Here is a 21,810-nt window from a genome sequence, read left to right as displayed (position 1 = left end):
ACCAAGCAATGTTACCTCATAAACCTCTTCTTGATTAAAATTCTTTTTAAGCTGTCCAGATGCCAGATAGAAGCCAACTTCTAAAGATTGCCACTGTAACAGGTGTGTGAGATTGGGCAATCCTCTCTTTTCAAGGTCACTGCAGTCATAAAATGTCTCTTTCGACTATGTCTACAAGGGAAAAATGCTGAAGTAGGTGAGGCCCCTTTAGCCTCCAACTTTTCCCCCTTCCATGGAGGCTCCAAATAACCTCAGGCTCTCTGTTCTGGAATGCTTTTTCATGATCCACCCCTGCTCTCACAAAAGGATTTGAGAACCCTTCTCTTTGTCCCTGAAGACTAACCTAAAGGGTTACTTCTCTTCGTCTGTCACGAGGTTGTCTAATTTTGTTTGACTTTCGATTGTAAACAACACATCCCGTTTTCTAAGGATACACAAGCACTTGCAATACACTGAGAAGTAAAATTAGTGGACAGACACATTTCTGAAGGCAGCAGGCTCACCTGGCACCTGGGAAATCATAGCATTTTTATTAACAGCGAGATGGGCTTTCCAAAGGAATATTTTCAGGCAGACCTAACAATAACGTTGAGATTTCCTGGCTTACAAAGCCTTTTCATATGCCATATTATGTATTTTTCTTTCTCCCATTGATTAAAAGAATTTCTACTCAAAGTCTGGATTTCACTATGGAATTGATAAGGATCTAGGATTATTTCATGGGGAAAAGCAAAAATGGCAAATAACCCTTTTTCATTCACTCACACTACTTATTAGGTTCAAAACGTGATTGTTTCTTTGTTTGGTTGTCCTGCTTCTAAGGCACTATCAACAAGATCATCTTTGCGTTGTTCTGCTCTGATCATTTTATCCTGTCCGGTATAGAAATAACTTTTACCAGACTTCAAATGCCGCAGAGCATACCTTCCAGCTCATTTCTGGTTTGAAAACAGAGTTGCAGCTTGTACAATTTGCTAACCGGCAATTCGCCCTAGAACAATCTCATAAACACAGAGTAGACAGATAGATTGATTCAGAATTTCTGATTTTTTTTTAAAGGGCAAGAGGATAAATGACTAGCTTCTCTAAGGCAAAAAGGCAGCTGCAGAAACCAAAGCCATTTCTTACCACACTACTATCATTATTATTATTATCATCATCATCATTATTATTATTACTAAAAAACTGCACTTGGACAGCACTTCAGAATTTACAAAGCCCTTTTACAACCATTACCTCCTTTGATACTGAAACACCAGCCCTGTGGGACAGGTGCTCAGCAGGACAGGCGCTTGACAGATGAGAAATTCAGGCACAAAAAGGTTAAGTGACTTACCCAAGGTTGCCCTGTGAGTTGGTATGCATAAGAATCAGTTGCCTTTTGTGCTAGATAAAAGAGGAACGGAGGTATCTGAAGAACTCACAATCCTGTCCCTAGGAGTCCTGATTCAGAGGAAAATTTCACGGCAGTGTGTGGCATGCTCATCTTTATTTCCACTAGTGTTTTCAGTGTGTTAAACATGCAGGAGCAGCAGACATGCAGGCTGCTCGGTGAAACTGACATGATGCAAATGTGATCGCTAATGTTCAATAATGAGCAAATGCTCAACATTATGTGCCAAATAATCAATGTGCACTATAACCTAAGCCCCACAAAACACCCTGATGAAGGCGTGGATTCGCTTGGATTTCATGCTACATTCCTGATAAACTTAGTAAATGAAAATCTACCGTTCTAGGAAGTAAGGGATTAATTTCCTTATGGCTTGAGTTTTACTAACCATCAGCCAGCCCACCTGACAAATGTCATACATTAGCCTGTTGTTGAATGTTTGCAGTGACAGACACATCTCAAGACAGATATTCCACGAGATCTATTGGGATTAATTTCCAAGACCTAAAATAGCCGTGTTCCCCAACCTCTCTGGAGTTTAACAACAAATACCAATTAACGAGAACATGACAAAACCTTCAGCTCCCCTCCATGCTGATTTTTTTTTTCCAAAAGGGGGAAAAAAATAAATGGAGGTTCTAGTATATTTTATGAAGGCAGGCTTTCAAAAATAAGAAATGGGAACTTTGCAACATTTGTAGCAAACTTTCTTTTCCTTAGAGATGTTTTTAGGTAACTCAATATTCTGCCTTCTAAAGGCCACTTCTTGGGAGAAAATGAAGTTTATTCACTGAATTTTATTGTTGAAAAATAGCTACTAAGGCTGCTGGCGGAAATGTGTTTATGTGGAAAGCTGCACTTTGAAGAAGCTAATTACTGCTTTTATATGTTTCCATTGCCACTGCTCAATTCTCATTTTCATAGTTGAAAAAGAAAAACAGGTTTAAATAATGCAATGCTTTACGAATATGGACTTAATTGTCCCTTTTTGCCTCTCAGAAGTAATTGGCAGTGTCTTCTGTGTAAGTGGATTAAGAAATGTGCCATGGATGCAATTATAACTAAAAACTTTCATTTGGAAAATTGCAACCTTCTCTTCATTGTCTTTTAGTAGCAGCACAATAGCTCCCCATCACCCTGCACCTTCCTTAGAGGATCTGTTCTAAGGATATGTGCAGATAGTAAAAACAAGTACACCCAGTGCATTGAATTATATCAGAGTGCCCAGTAGCCCTCCGGAATACTGCACATACTCAGGTTGCATCGAACAAAGCCAAAAGGAGAGTTGATAAATAAAAGCAAAATGGTGATTTGGCATGAAGTAGACCTTGAAATAACCCCCAATTTCATTTGTTTGTTTGTTTGGTTTGTTGGTTGGGTTTTTTTTTATTGTTGTTGTTTTGGGTTTTTTTGTTTTGTTTTTGTTTGTTTGTTTGTTTTTTTAATTGGATTCAGTTTCCTTTTCAACTGGACAAACCGATTCAGGAAGTAGCATGGCCTGACTGTTCTACAATTTTCTCAGAAATCTTTTCAGTGACCTTTTCTAAGACTCGAAAAATGTTTCCCCCTAACACTGCAAGTTTCTTTTTCCTCTCAGCTTAGAAAATTCCTGTCGCATTTCAAAACATGTGCCAGAGATTGATGAGATTTTAGTTAAATTTACTTGATGATTATAAACACTCACTTAAAAAACACTAGGCTCATTTCTATATATGATTGCTCAACCTGGGAAAGTAAAAACTCAAAAAACCAGATTTCTTTTTCATTGTGTATTGCCAAATACTAGTTTAGCTGATTGTGTTTGTTTGGTTGGTTGGTTGGATTTTTATCTAGAATGACTAACCAAACTGCCATTTCATAGACCCTCATATATATGAATTTCAAAATATCTTTGCTATGTCTATTCCATGAAGCCAGTTTTCAGTACATTTGTTTTATGTTATACTGACATCTATGGACTCCATAAGAGAAATTCAGCCTTTTAGAAAAATTCTGTTGGCTGCTTATGAGCAACTTAAAATGTAACTCAATTGTGTAGCCAAGAATCTCTAAATCTACTGTGAGTAAGCCACTGACTAATCTTTCAACCTTTGAACACTTATATCAAACTCATTACCTACCTTCAATGGAAACGTAAGGAACAGGCACTGAGTCTCCACTAGTAAAGCATTAGCATCTCCTCTTTAATGAAGAGTGGTCCTTATCAATGAGACAAGGGAAATCCTGTCAGCGCATACACGGTTTTGCTTACTCTATTCTTAACAATAATATCCATTACTGTACTTACTGTGCGCTGAACACTGCACTACTAGGGATATAATGATGCATAAATAGACACTGGCCCTGCCCTTGAGGAACTCACAGTCTAATGGAGGAGATGGAGAAATAAGACAGGCAATTTACAATAGAGTATGATAACTACTACGATAGGATGGGATATATCTGTCAGGATAGGCTACATGCTATAACAAATCTCAAGATATCAGTGGTTTAACTCTGTAAAGGTTTTTGTTGTTGTTGTTGTTTGTTTTTTTGGTGGGTTTTTTGGTTTTGCTTTGTTTTGTTTTGTTCATGCAAGTCAAAGTCCAATGTGATCAGAAGGAGGTGGAGGGGCCTCTACGCTGGCCAGTCATTTAGGGACCTAGACTTCAATCTTATAATTATACCACCACCTTCAACACATGGTTTCAAGATCGTTATGGAGAGGAAAGAAAGAGTGCAGGAGAAAACACATCCACTCTTACCTGTCTCTGTGCAGAAGAGACACAACACTTCTGAGAGAGAGAAGAGAAGAGAACTAGATTGCTCCACTTAGACAAAGGAGAACTGGGAAAGGCAGTTCAGCTGTGTCCCTAAGAGAAGGAAACAGGCTTGGTAAACAATTATTGATAAGTAGATGTAACTAGTGGCAACTAGAGGAAGCCAAGAAAGTTTAAAAAAAATCCTCTCAAATCTAAACTTGTATTTCTTTGAACTATAAAAAAAGGGGAAATGGTGGAGAAAGTTAACTAGTAACTAGCTAACTCAGAACTAGATAATGAATAACTTGAGTAAGCCAAGAGGCTTAGAATGATACTTGCAACTCTAAATTCTCATTTCTTGCTTGAATAACTATTGATAAGTTGATTTAACTAGTGCTGACTACACAACCACTCAAGTGAAAGTAAACCAAGAAGCTAAAAAACTCATTCTTTCCAAAACTAACTTCTTATTTTTTGTTAGAACAGTAAAATAGGACTACAGAAAACTAGAGAAAAAAGAAAAAATGTATAATTAGTTAACTAGTAACAAGATAACTAACAGCTACATACTACAGACAACTAGAATAACTGGAGTAAGCCAAGAGAATCAGAAACATACATTCTACTTAATACTAATGTCCCATTTCTTATTTGAGTAACAACGGATATTGCTGGCAGTAACTAGGTAAATAGTTGACTAGACAGAACTAGAATAACTAGAGGACACCAAAAACCAAAAATCACATTCTTCTGAACTTTAACTTATTTCATGCTCTGAGTATGTCTAACTCTGGATTCCCACTTTATTGTAGTATGTTCCCTATTAGGATGCTTCACTGTTTCATTGTAAACCCTATCTGCTCTTACTTCACACTACCCTGATGCTGAAGATGCAATTTCATGACTGGATGGCTACTTCCCAAAATGTCAGCTCCATTACAGGTTAGAGTTCCAATACTGCTGCATTGTGCTCGGTAGTGGGCCACAAAGAGCCAGGTATGGAGCGAGGTCCTCTTTACACAAAAGGGGAAGGAGTTTCTGGAACATGGAATATATCTGAAATACGGAGAGAGCCAGGCAACCAGATAGACAATAGCAGTTATTGCAAAGTACATTTGCAAATGACATAATCCCAAATTGAAGTCACTTGAAAAGAAAAAAAAGAAAATTATTGGCTCCTATAACTGGGACATCTAAGGTACATCTGAAACATCTGGACAAGACACTCAAGTATCATGAGGAATATCTCTGTCCATCTTTTGCCTTTGCTTTTCTTTGTCTGTTGGCCTTATTCTCTTATAATATGTTGGGTTTTTCCTTAGGGCAAAGATGATGACTTCTTCTCTAGCTCAAAACTGAAAACTTCAAGAAATGACTCAAATTGGCTAAGCTTGGTTACGTGCTCAACACAGAACAATCAGTGTGGCTAGAGGAATAAAGTTTTATGTTTGGAGAGGCCTGGTTCAGAAACCCATCCCTATGACCAGTGAGATAGGGCATTAGGATTAGCAGCTGCCTTACCAGATTGGACAGACAGAGCATTTCCCCAAAGGAAGTGGGGATGCCGGACTGAAAAACCAAGATATAACCAGCATAGGGTCCAAGAACCTATAATCTATTTTTCCAAGAAAAGTCCAGACTTGGACCTCTATTCAGATATTATCCAGGGGTTTGACACAGATTGGAACTAAATTTGTTCTAGGATGTTGCTAGCTGAAGAATATTTGTGCTGTTGGGATCTTTATCAGGTAGTCATGTCTAATTAAGATAGCAGTGGGCATGGCTGGAATTGAAAGATACAAAGGTGAAGCCACATTTGGTGTAGAATGGAGGATTCTCAATAGATACGTAATCTGTAAGATATGTAGTCTTATAAGAGGTCCAGTGAGGACTGGAAGGCATCCTGCATATTTTGCTCTAATAGGTATAAAAATGGAGTCATTACCCCCAAATCTGGAAATGATGTAAGAAGAGAAGTGTAATGTAATGAGTAAGGTGTCAAACATGAACCCTACAGATCAGGAGATGAATCTGGGCCATAATTGGAGATATAATGTCACAGAAAGAATAGGGAGCAGGATGTTTGCCCAAAGATGCATGTATTTGCACATATTTTTGAGAGAATCCAGTTTCAGAACAATGGATGGCATCATAACTCCAAAGTTGTGACACACCCATGATCAAATTAAGAAGGTCCATGCACAAAATAGTGTTAGATATACTAAATTATATAACGCATACAAAGTATTTAGCACAATGAGCACATATCAGGTATTCAGTCCATGGTTCTATTATATTACTATTACTACAGGCATGGCATTATGACTATACAATATATACAATATGTGATGATAACCCTATTTAATAGGTATTGCTACTCTAATTTAAACAATTTGCAAAGATAACAGAAATTTGCAGAGCTGGAATTTAAAGCTAGCAGATCTGACTCCAAGGTGTGTGTTCTTACCATTATGCTACATTTCACAGAATGCCGGTGATATCCCATGAAATCTGGAGTGACCAGGCAATTTATGGTCTATTTTTGATGTTTAAAGCACGGTGTAGACGTTGGTAGTTAGCATCTTCATCGCTTATAGGATGAGAAATCTGATGTTTAGAAGGTTGGCTTGACGTTTCTGCAGGTTTTCATAGAATTAATGATGCTACTAGATCCTTACAGAAGGAGGTGTTCTAGTCACTCAAGCAAGGATATTAGAGTACATCATATTACTGCTGTACATTGCACTATTGCTAAAGCAGACTGAAAGCCCACGCTGTTCAAGGGCATAATGAAATATCATATTCATAAGTGTCTGGGAGACTTCAGGATTGTTAGAGGAGAGCGATCTTGCATTCACATTGTCTATATTCAGTTGGGAAATGGATTTCTTCTTCCTTCCAAATTCATATCGATTTGTATGTCTTCCAGAAACCTCGGCAAAAGAAAATATAGCCTAAGAAGTCACGGATAAGAGGTTTCAGTCCTCAATCCTGGACGGTGAAGGCACTGAAGCCTCAATAATAGTTATAAAACTGGAGGGGGTGGATGGGATGTGGTTAGGCCTGCTCTTTGTAAGCAGTTTTAAAAACCTTTGAGCTAATGGATTTATAACTTAAACCTCTTGGCAGAAATCATCACCCCAGGCATTTTGGCGATAGTCTAATCACACTTGAAGTTAAAGATACTGCCTTGGCGTCTTCTTACTAAGCCCAGTTCTAATTCTTACGTATCTGGGATGCTTCCTCAGGGCCGCCTTTGTCAATTCATGGATGGTTGCTACCTACTCACTGTGCTTCTGGGCTCCATAGAACACTAGGGTCCTACCACGTATATATTGATGTTTCTAGGGAGAAAAGTAAAAATTAAGATACAATAAAAATAAAAATAAAAATAAGGGGCGCCTGGGTGGCTCAGTGGGTTAAAGCCTCTGCCTTCGGCTCAGGTCATGATCCCAGAGTCCTGGGATCGAGCCCTGCATTGGGCTTTCTGCTCAGCAGGAAGCCTGCCTCCCCCCACCATGCCTGCCTCTCTGCCTACTTGTGATCTCTGTCTATCAAATAAATAAAGTCTTTTTAAAAAATTAAAATAAAATAAAATAAATGTATGCAGTCAAAATGGGAACTAGTGATTAAATTTTCAACAGGTTTATTGTTCATTATGGGACATCTTAGAGGCTTTAATAAGCTCATACACGCTATGAATCTTTAGAAGTATCTAGTATGAACAGTGTTCCAAATGTATTTGACCAGGGTTTTGCTTGTTTCTTTCTTTTTGAGGACTACATACTACCATCTTATAGAAAACTAGTATGTTTCCATGAAATACAGTTTAAGGAATACTAGTCTAGACTAGTGTTGCGATAATACGTATGACGTATATCCACTGTATCTACACTAGAGTATCAAGGCAGTGTCGGAAGTTTCTGGCCGGGGTCCCTATGTGGCTCAGTGAGTTAAAGCCTCTGCCTTGGGCTCAGGTCATGACCCCAGGGTCCTGGGATCGAGCCCTACATCGGGCACTCTGCTCAGCGGAGAGCCTGCTTCCTTCCTCTCTCCTCTGCCTGCCTCTCCAACTACTTGTTATCTCTGTCAAATAAATAAATAAAATCTTAAAAAAAAAAAAGAAGAAGAAGCTTCTGGCAGCCTATCTGAAAGTTCTCAAGCCAACCCAGAGAAAGCTCAACAAGAAAGCCATCCCGACCACGCAGTATGTCTGACAAATCTTTCATACTCACAAGTCAATGTGTCTGAGGAGGGTCCTATGTGCTCCAGGCCCACGTGGGCTATACACCTTCCCCCTTGACTTGCTCTGCTCTGTTCAGTGTTGAAGGTTGGGCTTTCTTGGGTGCCTGGGTGGCTCAGTGGGTTAAGCCGCTGCCTTCGGCTCAGGTCATGATCTCAGGGTCCTGGGATCGAGTCCCGCATCAAACTCTCTGCTCGGCAGGGAGCCTGCTTCCCTCTCTCTCTCTGCCTGCCTCTCTGTCTACTTGTGATCTCTCTCCGTCAAACAAATAAATAAAATCTTTAAAAAAAAAAAAAAAAAGTTTGGGCTTTCTTGCTTCCGGGAGTATATTGCAGTTTTCTTACCGGCATGGAAGCTCTTTTCCACATCTCAGTCATGGCATTAACCTTGTTATATTCCTAGTTCTTGTCATACCCTTCTCGCTGGCGACTACAGATGATTAAATAATTGACTACGATGAGTAAATAAAATCACATATGTCTTAAGAGCTAAAGTAAATTACATATGTAAAGCACTCAACACAGTGTCATATGGCATTCACTCAGCAAATGTTAGTTCCCAAATCGGCCTTAAAAAATCTCTTTAACAAAATCTGTACCCTCCATTCAATGCTTTTTTTTTCACTTGTGCACATTTTGATATCATTTGGAATTTTTAAAATAAAGATTTATTTATTTAACAGACAGAGATTACAAGTAGGCAGAGAGTCAGGCAGAGAGAGAGGGGGGAAGCAGGCTCCCTGCCGAGCAGAGAGCCCGATGCAGGGCTCGATCCCAGGACCCTGGGATCATGACCTGAGCTGAAGGCAGAGGCTTTAACCCACTGAGCCACCCAGGTGCCCCATCATTTGGGATTTTTTTAAAGCACAAACACGAGTCACTTTTATTTTAAAAATTAAAATAACTACATACCTGGGTGGCTCAGTGGGTTAAAGCCTCTGCCTTCTGCTCAGGTCATGATCCCAGGGTCCTGGGATGGAGCCCCGCATGGGGCTTTCTGCTCAGCAGGGAGCCTGCTTCTTCATCTCTCTCCGCCTGCCTCTCTGCCTACTTGTGATCTCTCTCTGGCTATCATACAAATAAATAAAATCTTTTAAAAAATAAAATAAATACAGAAGCTAGTCACCAACAGGCAAGTACTGTATGATTGCATTTATATGAGGTACCTAGAGTAATCAGATTCATAGAGAAAGAAAGTAGAATGATGGTGGCTAGGGTGTGTGGGGGAGGGGAGAATAGGAAGTTACTAATGGTAGTGAGTTTCAGTTTGGGCAGATGAAAAATTTCTGGAGATGGATGGTGTTGACAGTTGTATAACAATGTAAGTGTACTTAATGTTACTGCACTGTATACTTTAAAAATGGTTAAGATAGCAAATTTTGTATTAGGTGCATTTCACCACAATTTAATTATTTAATTTAAAATTAAAAATGTAACTAAACAAAAATGTTTCTCCCTCTCCTTCTCCTCTTTCTTAAAAGGTCTCGGCCTCCCTTTAGTCTCCCCTTCAACCAGTTTTCCATACTGCCACCAGAACAGTCAGTCTAACCACAATCCTCCCTATTAACCACTATGAGAAAAAATGCAGACTTCAGACTGACATGCAAAGCTCTTAGCCTACAGTCCCTACCTGCCCTCATCTCCTAACACTGCCCTATTTCATATCTCTGGTCAAACCATACCAAACTGCTTTTATTTTTCCACATGTGGTATTTCATGACTTCTTGTCTTTGCCTAAAATGTCTTTTCAGGGGCGCCTGGGTGGCTCAGTCGGTTGAGTATTTGCCTTCGGCTCAGGTCCTGATCCCAGGGTCCTGGGATGGAGCCCTGCTTCAGGCTCCTTGCTCAGTGGGGAGCCTGCTTCTCCCTCTCCTCGGCGCCCATTCATGCTGTCTCTCACTATCTCCCTCTCTCTCTCAAATAAATAAGTAAAATCTTTAAAATAAAATAAAATAAAATAAAATGCGTTTTCAGACTCCCTTATTTGCCTGACGAACATCTCACCCTTCAAGGCAAGGTTTGGTGTGGGCTCCATGGCACCTCCACCCCCTCAGGGCAAGCAGAACACTACCTCTTTTGTGCCAGCACTCTACCTAATATGGCACTCTGTCACTGCAGTAGCAGGCTGCATTGCTATGGTTTGTTTATTTGTGCGTGTCACTAGATTGGGAGGACCTCAAGGGTTCATTCATGTTTGTATCCCCAGGGTTTAGGGCTCAGTGCTTGCTACATAGGAATTGATTAATGCATTGTTGAGTGAGTGAATAAATAGAAGTGGCAGCACAGATCTGCTCATTTCTATCCTGGTTTCCAGCACTACCATCAATAAAAATCCCAAAACACAGTACTTAAAGAGACTCTGTGTCATCAGGGCAGCAGGTAGACCGATACCTGGTGGTGGAAAAGAAAGAGCAGCGCCAACCTCAAATGCCTAAAAGTTCCTGACTTCCTTCTTTTCTGCCTCTAAAGATACCACACCAGGCTCGGAACCACTGTCTAATAAAGGATTCAGAGTTGGGGTAGGGAGCAGCACTGGAGGGGACTCCCTGAAGGAAAGGGAAATTTGTTCTGGGTTTTCCACGTTGGAGCTGAACTCCGTGTTTCAGAGAAATGCTATGGTATATGATGTACACACTACTTTACTTCAAGCTTATGATGGGTTAAGTAGCCTTGGGTGAACTCATTTGGGAGTATGCCCATAATTTATAACATTGTTTATATGGGAAAATTGTTTCTGAGTTCAAAAAAACAGACCCTTGGAACTTAACTTGGTGACTTCCGGAATTCTTTTAGAAAGTACCACGAGCGTGTCAGTGGAAATCTAGAGATACATGAAAATGGAGGGCTTTAACTAGGAGAAAGCAATGATGGCTATATTTCACGGTCACATTACAGGTATTATGACTAGATTATATACCAGTTCTGTTCTGTAGTTCTTGAATTACACATTATTGCAACCAGTATCATATTCCATAACAAGGTAATGGAAATAAAGTCGAAAAATGCAAGTTTCCATTTTAAGCCCATCTTACAAAGGTCTACCATCCAATATATCTTGTATGACACTATGAGTATCATACAAAATGACTGCAATGTTGCTTCAGGACACAAGCGGCCTGCAAAAGTGACGCACTCTCTTTCAAGCACTTTGACAGCAAAATGTCAGGCCATGAAAATGACTCATTGACTTACAGTTTGTCATCAGGGTAAAATATTCCCTGAAATAAAACAGTCTTCTGTAGGGACCCTCTGTGCGTAAACAGATGCATTTGCAAGCCCACATGACCTAAATGGTTATTTCTGGCCATTCTCCTTCCCACATCCAAATGTTTGTGATATATTACTATGCAGTTGAAGGCTGCAAGGCAATATGCATGATTTGAGAGGAAACAGTTCATTTACTGACACTACACAGAAAAGTTGAAGAAAGAGGCTTTCTTCTTAAAAAAAAAATAGAAGCAGGGATCTAAAACTGCTTTTAAGAATCACCATTTTCCTGTTAGAAAAAACAATCATGGATATCTGTCAAATACTAATGACAGTCTGTCAATCACGCCCCAACCCCACCCCTTCCCGATTTCAAGAGCTTGTCTTCTTATTGTAAAACTAGCTTTTAACTATTTCCAAAGCAACAGAATTATATTGCTGCGATGTGTGACTGAAATGTGTGACAGGTTGTTTGGATTGCAATCCCAAGGCCCAGTTATGACCCTACCAGGGAACACACTCTCCTCATTCAATAGAGCCTGTGTCTACATAATGTCAAACAAATGGTAGGGCACTAAACAAATAATGAGCTGATTCAGTAACCTGTGGAGTGTCTCAGGTTGTGCCTATACCAGAGGTTGGCAACTTGAAATTCTTCCAAGAGGCACAGTCAAGGGTGACCCTCCCACATCTCATCTAGATACATGGTTCGGAACATGTAGAACACATTCATTCATTAAACACTTCAGTGAATGAACCCCGAGGAAAGACTCTCAGATCTTTCTGAGATATATTAAAATCACCTGATTTTGTCCCGTTTTAACCACCTGATTCATACTCACTTAAAGGAACCATCTACACAGACATGCAATATTTTTTAAAACGTTCCACCAGGAAAAAAAAAAAATGTTCCACCAGGGACATCTTAGGCTAAGGCAAATTAAGGGTACTGATCTGCTTGTCTGCTGACTTAGGGCAAGGCTGGGCTCAATAGAAGCCTTATCTTAAGGGTGGGTCCTATGGAGGAGAAGAGTAGGCATTGGGCTGAAGGGTTCAGGGAATGTGACAGAGAAGATAAGGGTCTGGGCCCTGCTTTTTCAGAGGGGTAAACTTACCCTCTCTACCTCCGCTTTTCTCTATCACTGAATTCATCTTCTCATCCTTCCCTCTAGCTTCAACAGAAGTCTTATGCCCAGTCATTGTCCAAACTCACCTTTCCTGACTTTCCTATGAACACTTTGAGTACTGAGTGTCACTTTTAGCGTGGACAGCTCTACTGACTAGTACAGCCAGCGCCACAACTTGTCTACATAACTGGATTATAATCTATCGAAAGAGAGGGACCTTGACTTCTGCTTCTTAGGCTATCTATGCAATGCTGGGGATCTCTTCTCTTCCTGCTTCTGGTGGATATTTTTTTTAAAGATTTTATTTATTTACTTGAGAGAGAAAGAGGGAGCATGAGATGGAAGAGGGTTGGAGGAAGAAGTGGGCTGGATCCCAAGACTCCAGGGTCATGACCTGAGCCCAAGGCAGACGCTTAACAGACTGAGGCACCCAGGCGCCCCTCCTGGTAGATATTTTACCTTGATCTTCTTTGCTAATCAACATGCACAGGACTTCCTGATTGGTAAAAACAAAAACAAAACAAAACAAAACAAACATAGTAAGTTCCGCCTTCTCTTCAATCTTCTTCTCTTCTTATTATATTCTTTTCCCTAGGTGATACCACGCAGTCTCAGGATTTCAACTATCAGCCATGAAGATGATTTCTACTGATGATCTCCAGCTCTGGTTTTGCCTCCTATTTCCAATGCTACCTCTCAAAAGAGACTGATGACCTGGATAACTCGCTGTCATCTCATAACTTGGCCCTGAGAACTGAATCCCCCTCTTCCTTGCAAACTGACTTTTCCTCCCTGACATACAGATTCCTGCTAATGGAGCATGAGCCTCCAATAAGTTCAATAAATTCAGCTTATTTCAACAAATATTAATTGGGTGCCTACCATGAATAAGACATTGAACCCTGAAATCATGCAGGCATCTATAAATCTTCCCTCTCTTTCCCTGTCTTAAGCCTATCCGGAGGCTCAGTCAGTTCTTGTGACATGTCACCCATACCCAAACCTTCCTCTCTATTCCCTTTGCCACCCACTCCAGCAGTCCCAGGACTCACGGTTTAAAGCTCACATTATAATTGCCTCCTTGGCATGCTAGGTATCTCTCATGCTAGGTATCTCATACTAGCACCTCTCCTTCCTCTATCACAGAGGTTCTCAAGCTTTTCTGCATATTAGTAATACTTGGGGATCTTTTTAAAATCCTGAGGCCCAGGCTGCATCTCACACCATTAAGTCAGAATCTCTGGGTTAGGGCCGTGGTATCAGTATTTTTATAAAGCCTCCAGTTGATTTTTTTTGGTAAAGATTTTATTTATTTATTTGTCATAGAGAGAGAAGCGAGAGCAAGCACAGGCAGACAGAGTGGCAGGCAGAGGCAGAGGGAGAAGCAGGCTCCCTGCCAAGCAAGGAGCCCGATGTGGGACTCGATCCCAGGACGCTGGGATCATGACCTGAGCCGAAGGCAGCCACTTAACCAACTGAGCCACCCAGGCGTCCCGCCTCCAGTTGATTTTAATGTGCGTCCAAGGTTGTGTATGAATCAATGTTTATTCCATTCCATTCACTACGGCCAGGACTTCTACCAACGCTGCTTTCATTATGTAATTTACTGGCTCAAAATCTTTAATCAGCCTCCACTGACCAACATCAAGGCTCCTTATAATCTGACTCAATTCAATCTCATGAAACCTATGCCTTCCCACCTCCGTGACCATCTGCTGAACACCTCTTCTCTGCCTATCCAAATCTCACTCATCCTTCAAAGTCCAGTCCATCCAAGAAGGAACATTCCCTAAGGCACCCAGACCACAGTGATTATCTACCCCTTGGGCACCTCTACCAAGTTTGGCCCTTATCTCCCTGTATTGGTTAAAATTCTCTGCTCTTATGTCTCATTTTCCTAATTAGTTTTTAGGACCCTGGGACATAATCTTCATCTACCTTACACCCCCCCCCCCACTGTACATAGCCCACTGCTATGTATATTATAAACATGCAATAAATAAGCTGGATGGTTTATGTCCAATCTATCATAAAATATGTTTCAATCAGCATGTAACTAAATTTATATGTTTGTGCCATGTTGTAATATTATAAAATTGAGGAGTATGCTTAATCTCTACTCTTGTCAGTAGACAGACTGACAAAAAACAGGACAACATCACTTTCAGATGGGACTGCTTATCTTGAATACCTCTTGGGTATAACTAAGGCATGTAGATATACTGTATATAATAAACCCAAGGGAGGCTATTAACAATTCAACATTTCCTGTTCGTGTGGGAATGCTAATTCCATTTATCAAACAAGGACAGAAACATTGTTTCTTTAGGCTGGTCCTCCCTTTTTGGCTCCTCAGGGTCCAAGGCTATAATCCCCATGGAGCCAGAGAAGGGAGAAAACCCTCCAACTGACCTCCTGACCACTGGAATAGAAAGTCAGGCTGAAAATAAAGATTTCTATGTTCAGAAAAGTTGAAATGGGCCATTTGTAGTTGGAGGTAGTTATGGTGTAGTGTAAAAAGCACTAGACCTGGGGCCAAAGGAGCTGAGTTCATATCCTAGCTCTGTTGCATAATTGTCCCATGATTTTAAGTTAAACACTGAGCCTCTGTGGACCTTGGCTTCTTCATCCATGAAAGAGGATTAGTAATAAATAGCAAAGTGTTTGGGGGGATTAAGAAATAAGAAAACATGGGTAACTATCCCTAGCACACAGTAGGCACTCAATAAATGTTAGCATATTTGAATAATAATGCTAAAATATGTTATTTCTTTATTTAGCATAAAATGCTAATTTATTAACAAAGGGAAGACATCCAGTTCCCCAATTAATGTTCCATATGTTTTTGAATTGCTTTTTATTTGGTAATAATTTCTAATCGGGGTGCCCGGGTGGCTCAGTCAGTAAAGCACCTGCCTTTGGCTCAGGTCATGATCCTGGGGTACTGGGATGTACCATGTTGTATCTGGGATTGTACCATGTTGTAGCATGTTGGCTGGGATTAAGCCTCACCTCCCACTTTGGGTTCCCTGCTCAGCAGGGAGTCTGCTTCTCCCTCTCCCCTTGCCTCTCCCCCCTGCTCCTGTGCTCTCGCTCTCACACATACTCTCTCTCAAATAAATAAATAAAATCTTTTAAAAATTTTTTCTAACTTAGAAAAGTTGCAAGAATAAAAGAACATCTCTATACCATTTACACAGATTCACATTTATTAGTTTTTTACCCTATATTCTTTTATCTATCTGTCCACACTATATTCCTGAATCATTTGAAGGTAAGTTGCATGCATCATTATGACCTTTTGCCCCTAATGCTTTGGTGTACATTTCCCAGGTACAATGATATTGTCTGACATACCTCAGTCCATTCAGCAACAGTGATATTTTTTATCCAAGCTTTTTCAGTTGGGCCAATGAAGTCCTCTACAGCTAAGGGTAGGACTGAAACATTTTCCATTTGCCTCATTAGTATCTCAGTCCTTCCTGCTTCCTCAAAAACCCTCCTTTCTCCACCTCCAATGTTTGCAAACTAAGAAAATAAACATATTGTAACACTGAAAGAATTTGAACAAAGAGCGCTTTAAAAAAGAAAGTAAGCAAACCTAACACCATGGGGATGGGCATACCATTTCTCCAAGTAAATTAAGATATTAAAAGCATGGCCATTCAAGAAAAATTATACATATATTTCCCCCTGAAAAAGAATGTTTGGGAGAGAGAGTGAGAGCTTGACCATGATGGAGATCAAACCTAGAGCTAGATTTGGAGAAAGATTATGTTCTTCAAACTTAATAACCAGGAAATGCTATTAGGAACCTGAGCTCATTGGGCCCTGTTGTGAGTTGAACCCTGACCCCAAAAAGACCTGTTGAAATCCCAGCCTACAGTACTTGTGAATGTCACCATCAGAAATAGGGTCTTTGCAGGGATACCTGGCTGGCTTATATATGATTCTTGATCTCGGGGTTGTGAGTTCCAGTTCCATATTGGGTGTAGAGATTACTTAAATAAATTAAAAAATCTTTAAAAGCAAAACAAGAAAAAGAAGAAAGAAAGAAATAGGGTCTTTGCAGATGTAATCAAGTTAAGATAAGGTTATTAGGGTGTACCCTAATCCAATATGACCTATGTTCTTGAAGATTTTATTTTATTTATTTATTTGAGAGAAGGAGCCAGTGGGGGTAGGAGTAGAAGGAGAGGGATAAGCAGACTCCACGCTGAGCTCAGAGCCCCACATGGGGCTCCGTCTCACAACCCCGAGATCATGACCTCACCTGAAATCAAGAGTTGGATGCTTTACTGACTGAGCCATCCAGGTGCCCCAGAATGGTGTTCTTATAGGACGAAAAGGGACAGACACATAGAGAGGAAAACACTGTGTGGAGATATAGAGACACATGAAAGAAAGATGGTCATGAGAAGACGGAGGCAGAGATTGGAGTCATTACGTTGCCAGAAGTCAAGTGACGACTGGGGTTCCCCTCACACCTTCAGAGGGAGCAGGGCCCTGTCAACAACTTGATTTTGGACTTCTGGCCCCCAGAACTGTGAAAGAATAAATTTCTGTTCTTTTAAGCCATTCAGTTTGTGCACTTTGTTATGACAACCCTAGGAAATTAATACACATTGTTATTTGGCCATCAATGAGACATTTACTGAAGAAGAACCATGTGCCAGTCACTCTGCTAGGCGCCAGGGAAATACAAAAATAAGACGGGTTCTACTCTTTCTTTGAAAGCAGACTTCAGGGACACCTGGGTGGCTCAGTGGGTTAAAGCCTCTGCCTTCGGCTCAGGTCATGATCCCAGGTCCTGGGATCGAGCCCCGCATCGGGCTCTCTGCTCAGCAGGGAGCCTGCTTCTCCCCCTCTCTCTGCCTGCCTCTCCGCCTACTTGGGATCTCTGCCTGTCAAATAAATAAATGAAAAACCTTAAAGAAAATAAATAAAAGCAGACTTCAGGTTTCTGTGATGGATTAGGCTATTTTCGGGGCCCCAAAGATGCCTTTCCCTAACCTGTAACCTGGCAAACATGTGTTTTTTGTTTTATTTGCTCATGTATGTGGAGTACTTATGTACTCTAAAGACCGGGTTTCTCTCATTTCAGAGTATTCCATTTATCAAGGGACACAGTTACTCACACAACTCCCTCTCCTTGGGGTGGCCATGAGAGAAGAGTAGGGAACGTTCTAGGACACCTTTCCTTTTGTTTCCCGCCTATATCTTTCCTGCTGTATCCATCTTCCCAATGACATTTCTCATGCTCTAAAATGAGGAGCTCTTCACACATTTTAAGAAACACTATGCAGGGACCACAATGTGGCACTGTTTCATTCCTAAAATTTAATAAAATACACAGTTCATTTTATGTGACAATATGAGGACTTCACCTCAGAGTTTATGTTGTGGGGAGGGGAGAGTGCATATCTAAGGCCAATTAAATGTCAACCTCAGTAACAGAGTCCAGGCCTTGCCTCTTGAACCCTGGTGCCCCCATGGTAAGCCCTTGGCAATTTGATGAAGTAGACAGTATTTGTCTTTATTTTACTCTGTTATTCATGCATAGAGACCCCATTTGCCGTAATGTTCCAGCTTCTCCCCCCTGCCTACTCCCAGTAAGGTGCCCTGACTTGTGTCCTTGCCACCTTCTTGCTTTCGCTGTGGTAATTTTGCCTACCAAGGTAATAACTGTTAGCAAGGGGTCAGCTTGAGGTGTGACCCCTCACAGAAGTGTATTATTCTTAAAGGGGCCTACCTTACAGATCGAAAAGCTCTCAAAACCAAAAGAAATATAGCTCTAGTGATGACTGGTATGCAGTGGATCAATCCTTTGGGACAGGAGTCCTGTACCCTTTCATTTTTTTTTTTTTGAATTTTGTACATCTCCTGTGATTCTGGCCTGGATAACTAGGCAATGAGGTAGATAGTGGTATGATGAGGGATATAGGAAGAGACAGATAAAAATGATGGGTAGAGATGGAGGCAGAAGATATGTTTGGTTTCATGTTCATTTTTTCATGTTCATTTTAAGATGCCTATGTAGCATTCAGGGGATTTCAGGAGGCAGTTTGATACATTGATCGTATAAGAGATGTGGCAGATGGTACTGATTTTGAAGATATCAGTCAACATGTTTCCTCATTGTTCTGTGAGGTTATAACCAAGTCTTTGGTTTCTGAATCTTCAACAGCAGGTGCGTGCGACATTTTTAAAGGGGTAGAAACTTCCAGGTATCCTTGAAATGCTTTCACGGTCTTGACCACAAGCTGGCCTTAGCTCTCCCAACTATCTATCTGCTCTTGACCTAGGATAGGTGTGTGGACTTTGGTTGTGAAGTGTGACATATGCAGCGGTTAAGGTATTCTTTGGAGAGTGATAAGAGACCCTAGAAAGTCCAATGTGGGGCCTGTCAGTCTTGTTTCCCTCACTACATAGCATTTATGCATCAAGGAGAACTGGAGAGAATAAATATGAGGTTGTACATTCCTGGCTTTCTTTGTTCTTAATGCTTTGTAAAGTCTTCCTGGCCTCCAGCTGGTACACCCTCCAAACCATTCTGTACACCACAAGATTACTGTTCATAAAACACCACTTTTATCAGTCCCCCAAACCTCCCAAAGAACAATTTCCAATTGTTCTAGTTCGCATTCAAGTTCCTCAAAACTCTGGTCCTACTGCACATAGCTGAACTAAATCTTTCCTAGCCTCTACACAGACTGTTTACTCGCTTGTACTGAAAACAAAACCAGAGATTTTCAGACTGTAAACCCTTGCTAATGCTATTATTCCCTGACTCGGAATACCGTCCACTAACTTCTCTACCTACACTGACTCTTCATTTAACACATAACTGTGCACCTACTTTGCCAATCAAAGTTCATTCTGCTCTCCTCTCTCTCATCTCTATTATAATGAGCATGGTCACAGCAACCCTATATTCAGAATCAAATGACAATTTGGCAAATACATGTGTGGTCTGGGACAATTAAGGAGAGGCCATTTAAGATTGAGGCTATTCACTCCTCTGAATCATGTCAGAGAACCCCTCACATTCTTATTTTAGGATTTTGTCTCTCCGGCTACACTGGAGGTTTTGGAGGCTGAATACCAACTTTAGACTTCTTTGTACCCCACATGGCACCAGTCACATGGTAGGTATGTAATAGTTTTTCAGTAAGTATTTGTGTTAGGACTAGCTGCTGATGTTCTTTGTTTGAGTTTGGCAACATTCTTTAGGTGTGGCCCACCCTCTTAACTATGAAGGTAGTTCACAAGGAAAACCAATGACTGTAGATTAAATTCAGCAGAAAATACATTTTAACAGAGGAGATTAGCCCTTCTGCTGAGTAAGCTGAGCCCTAGTAAACTGATCCTGCCTTCTTCCAAAGAGCTACGGAAATAAATCACCTTGTGGGTGAAACAGAGTTAGTCTTCATTTGCAGGGGGATTTTAAGTGTCTCCATGGTTTTAGGCCTCCAGAAAAATGTCCGCATATTTAACATCTGCTCCGTCTTCAAATTACCTCAGCATTTTTCTTAAGACTGTGAAAATGAGCAAGAAGCTCTCACTTTGCAAAGTGTCCACCAAAGCCGAAGGAAGATTAAGGAGAGGCAGGAGGGGCAAGCAAGAAGCCAATCTCACCGAAGGAAGTTAGTTCATTCCTTGGGAAAGAAAAGAAATGTGAGTTCAGAAGGTAGAACAGAAACCCTTTAAACTCTTCATGGCAAGACTAGAAATTGAATGGAAGAGATAGATGAAATGATAAAATGTGGCAATAAATAAGTCAGAAATTTCCTGTAACCTTGGGAGAGAAGGTGATAGGGTCAAACTCCTCGGCATTGTTTTTGGATATCAAGAGAAACTCTGGGAGTCAGCAAACGTTTTCTATAAAGGGCCTGATTGTAAATGTTTTAGGCTTTACAAGCTGCAATCCCAGAGCCTCGGTGGTACATTCTCCTTAGTTTCTTTTAACGACCCTTTAAGTATGTTTTTTAAAAAATTGTAGCAGCAGCTTGTGCACCTTTGCTCTAAAAGATGGCATACGTGTAAATTTCAATTAGCTTTCAACTCGGAAAATTATTTTCTTATGGTAAGATTAACTGCAGAATCAGCAGTGGAAATATCGGCCATGGAAACCCTCTCCGGTAAATGTGAAGAGGATTTTTGAATGAGGGACAGACTAAAACCAAGACACTCTAATCAGGGATCCTTTGCCAGCAAATAGAGCAAGTACTCTGCGCACGGAGTGCTAGCTGGAGGAGGGGAGCAGGTTTGGGTGAATCTAAGGGTCTGTGCAAAAGCTATTCAAAATGGAAAAAAAAAAACTGGTGAGTGTGATTTGAGCAGGACACTGAGCATCTGGCCAAATTAAAGCTGGGGAACTCCCCCAGGAGCTTTCAGAACAGACCCAAAGGCAGTCTGGAAGCTGGGGTCAAGGAGAGGCAAATGCTGAGGCTGTTTTTTGACCACAAAGGCAGGGGGAAGTCCTGGGCTTTGTTAATTACCAAGCAGCTGAGATTGCACTTTGGGAATAAGTGAAATTTCTGCAAAATGTAACTTACCTGCCTGGGATCAGTCTAAAATACCTTACGGGGTACACCCTGATGGATATAAAGAAATTATGCCTGAAAAATTGGAGTCTGGGGACACTGGGAGTTCTGGTGCAAGAGAGGAAGAGGTTAGAAATGTTCCCTTTCCCCATCCCCCACAGGAACCACTTTCCACTAGGGAGCACAAAGCAGGCCAGAAGGTAGAAACTTCAGAGTATCTAAAGCACACCTGACAAATATGCTTTTGAGAAACCAAGGGAGCCCCCCCCCCCCCACCAAATGCTGACTGAAAAGACCTGAGGGCAACAAGTCTTAAGCTGAGATCAACTTGTCAGGAAGATAGGAAGAACAATGCTTTCCCCCACCCAACTATTGCCCCGGGCTAGAGTGTTCCAGACTGAATAAATGCTCAGTGCCTAATTGGGAGGAGGAAGGGTTAGTGTGGGTGGGAACAGTACTTACCACAGGTGTCCTAAAAATAACCGTGTATTTCAGTTTCCAAGGTGTTTTCACAACCATTGTTTGATCTGAAGCTCACAGGCCAGTGTGATCCT

At 40.9% G+C, this 21,810-nt stretch overlaps 1 pseudogene; it reads right to left on the bottom strand.

Annotated features, from left to right (window-relative positions):
- Positions 1-21,775, bottom strand: part of LOC116582328 — a 120,895-nt pseudogene extending 99,120 nt beyond the window's left edge.
- Between the last annotated feature and the right edge of the window lie 35 nt (positions 21,776-21,810).

The sequence above is a fragment of the Mustela erminea genome, chromosome X (assembly GCF_009829155.1).
Source record: "Mustela erminea isolate mMusErm1 chromosome X, mMusErm1.Pri, whole genome shotgun sequence".
Taxonomy (NCBI): domain Eukaryota; kingdom Metazoa; phylum Chordata; class Mammalia; order Carnivora; family Mustelidae; genus Mustela; species Mustela erminea.
The sequence above is the reverse complement of the archived record's forward strand: the minus strand, read 5'-3'. Positions and strand labels throughout refer to the sequence as shown.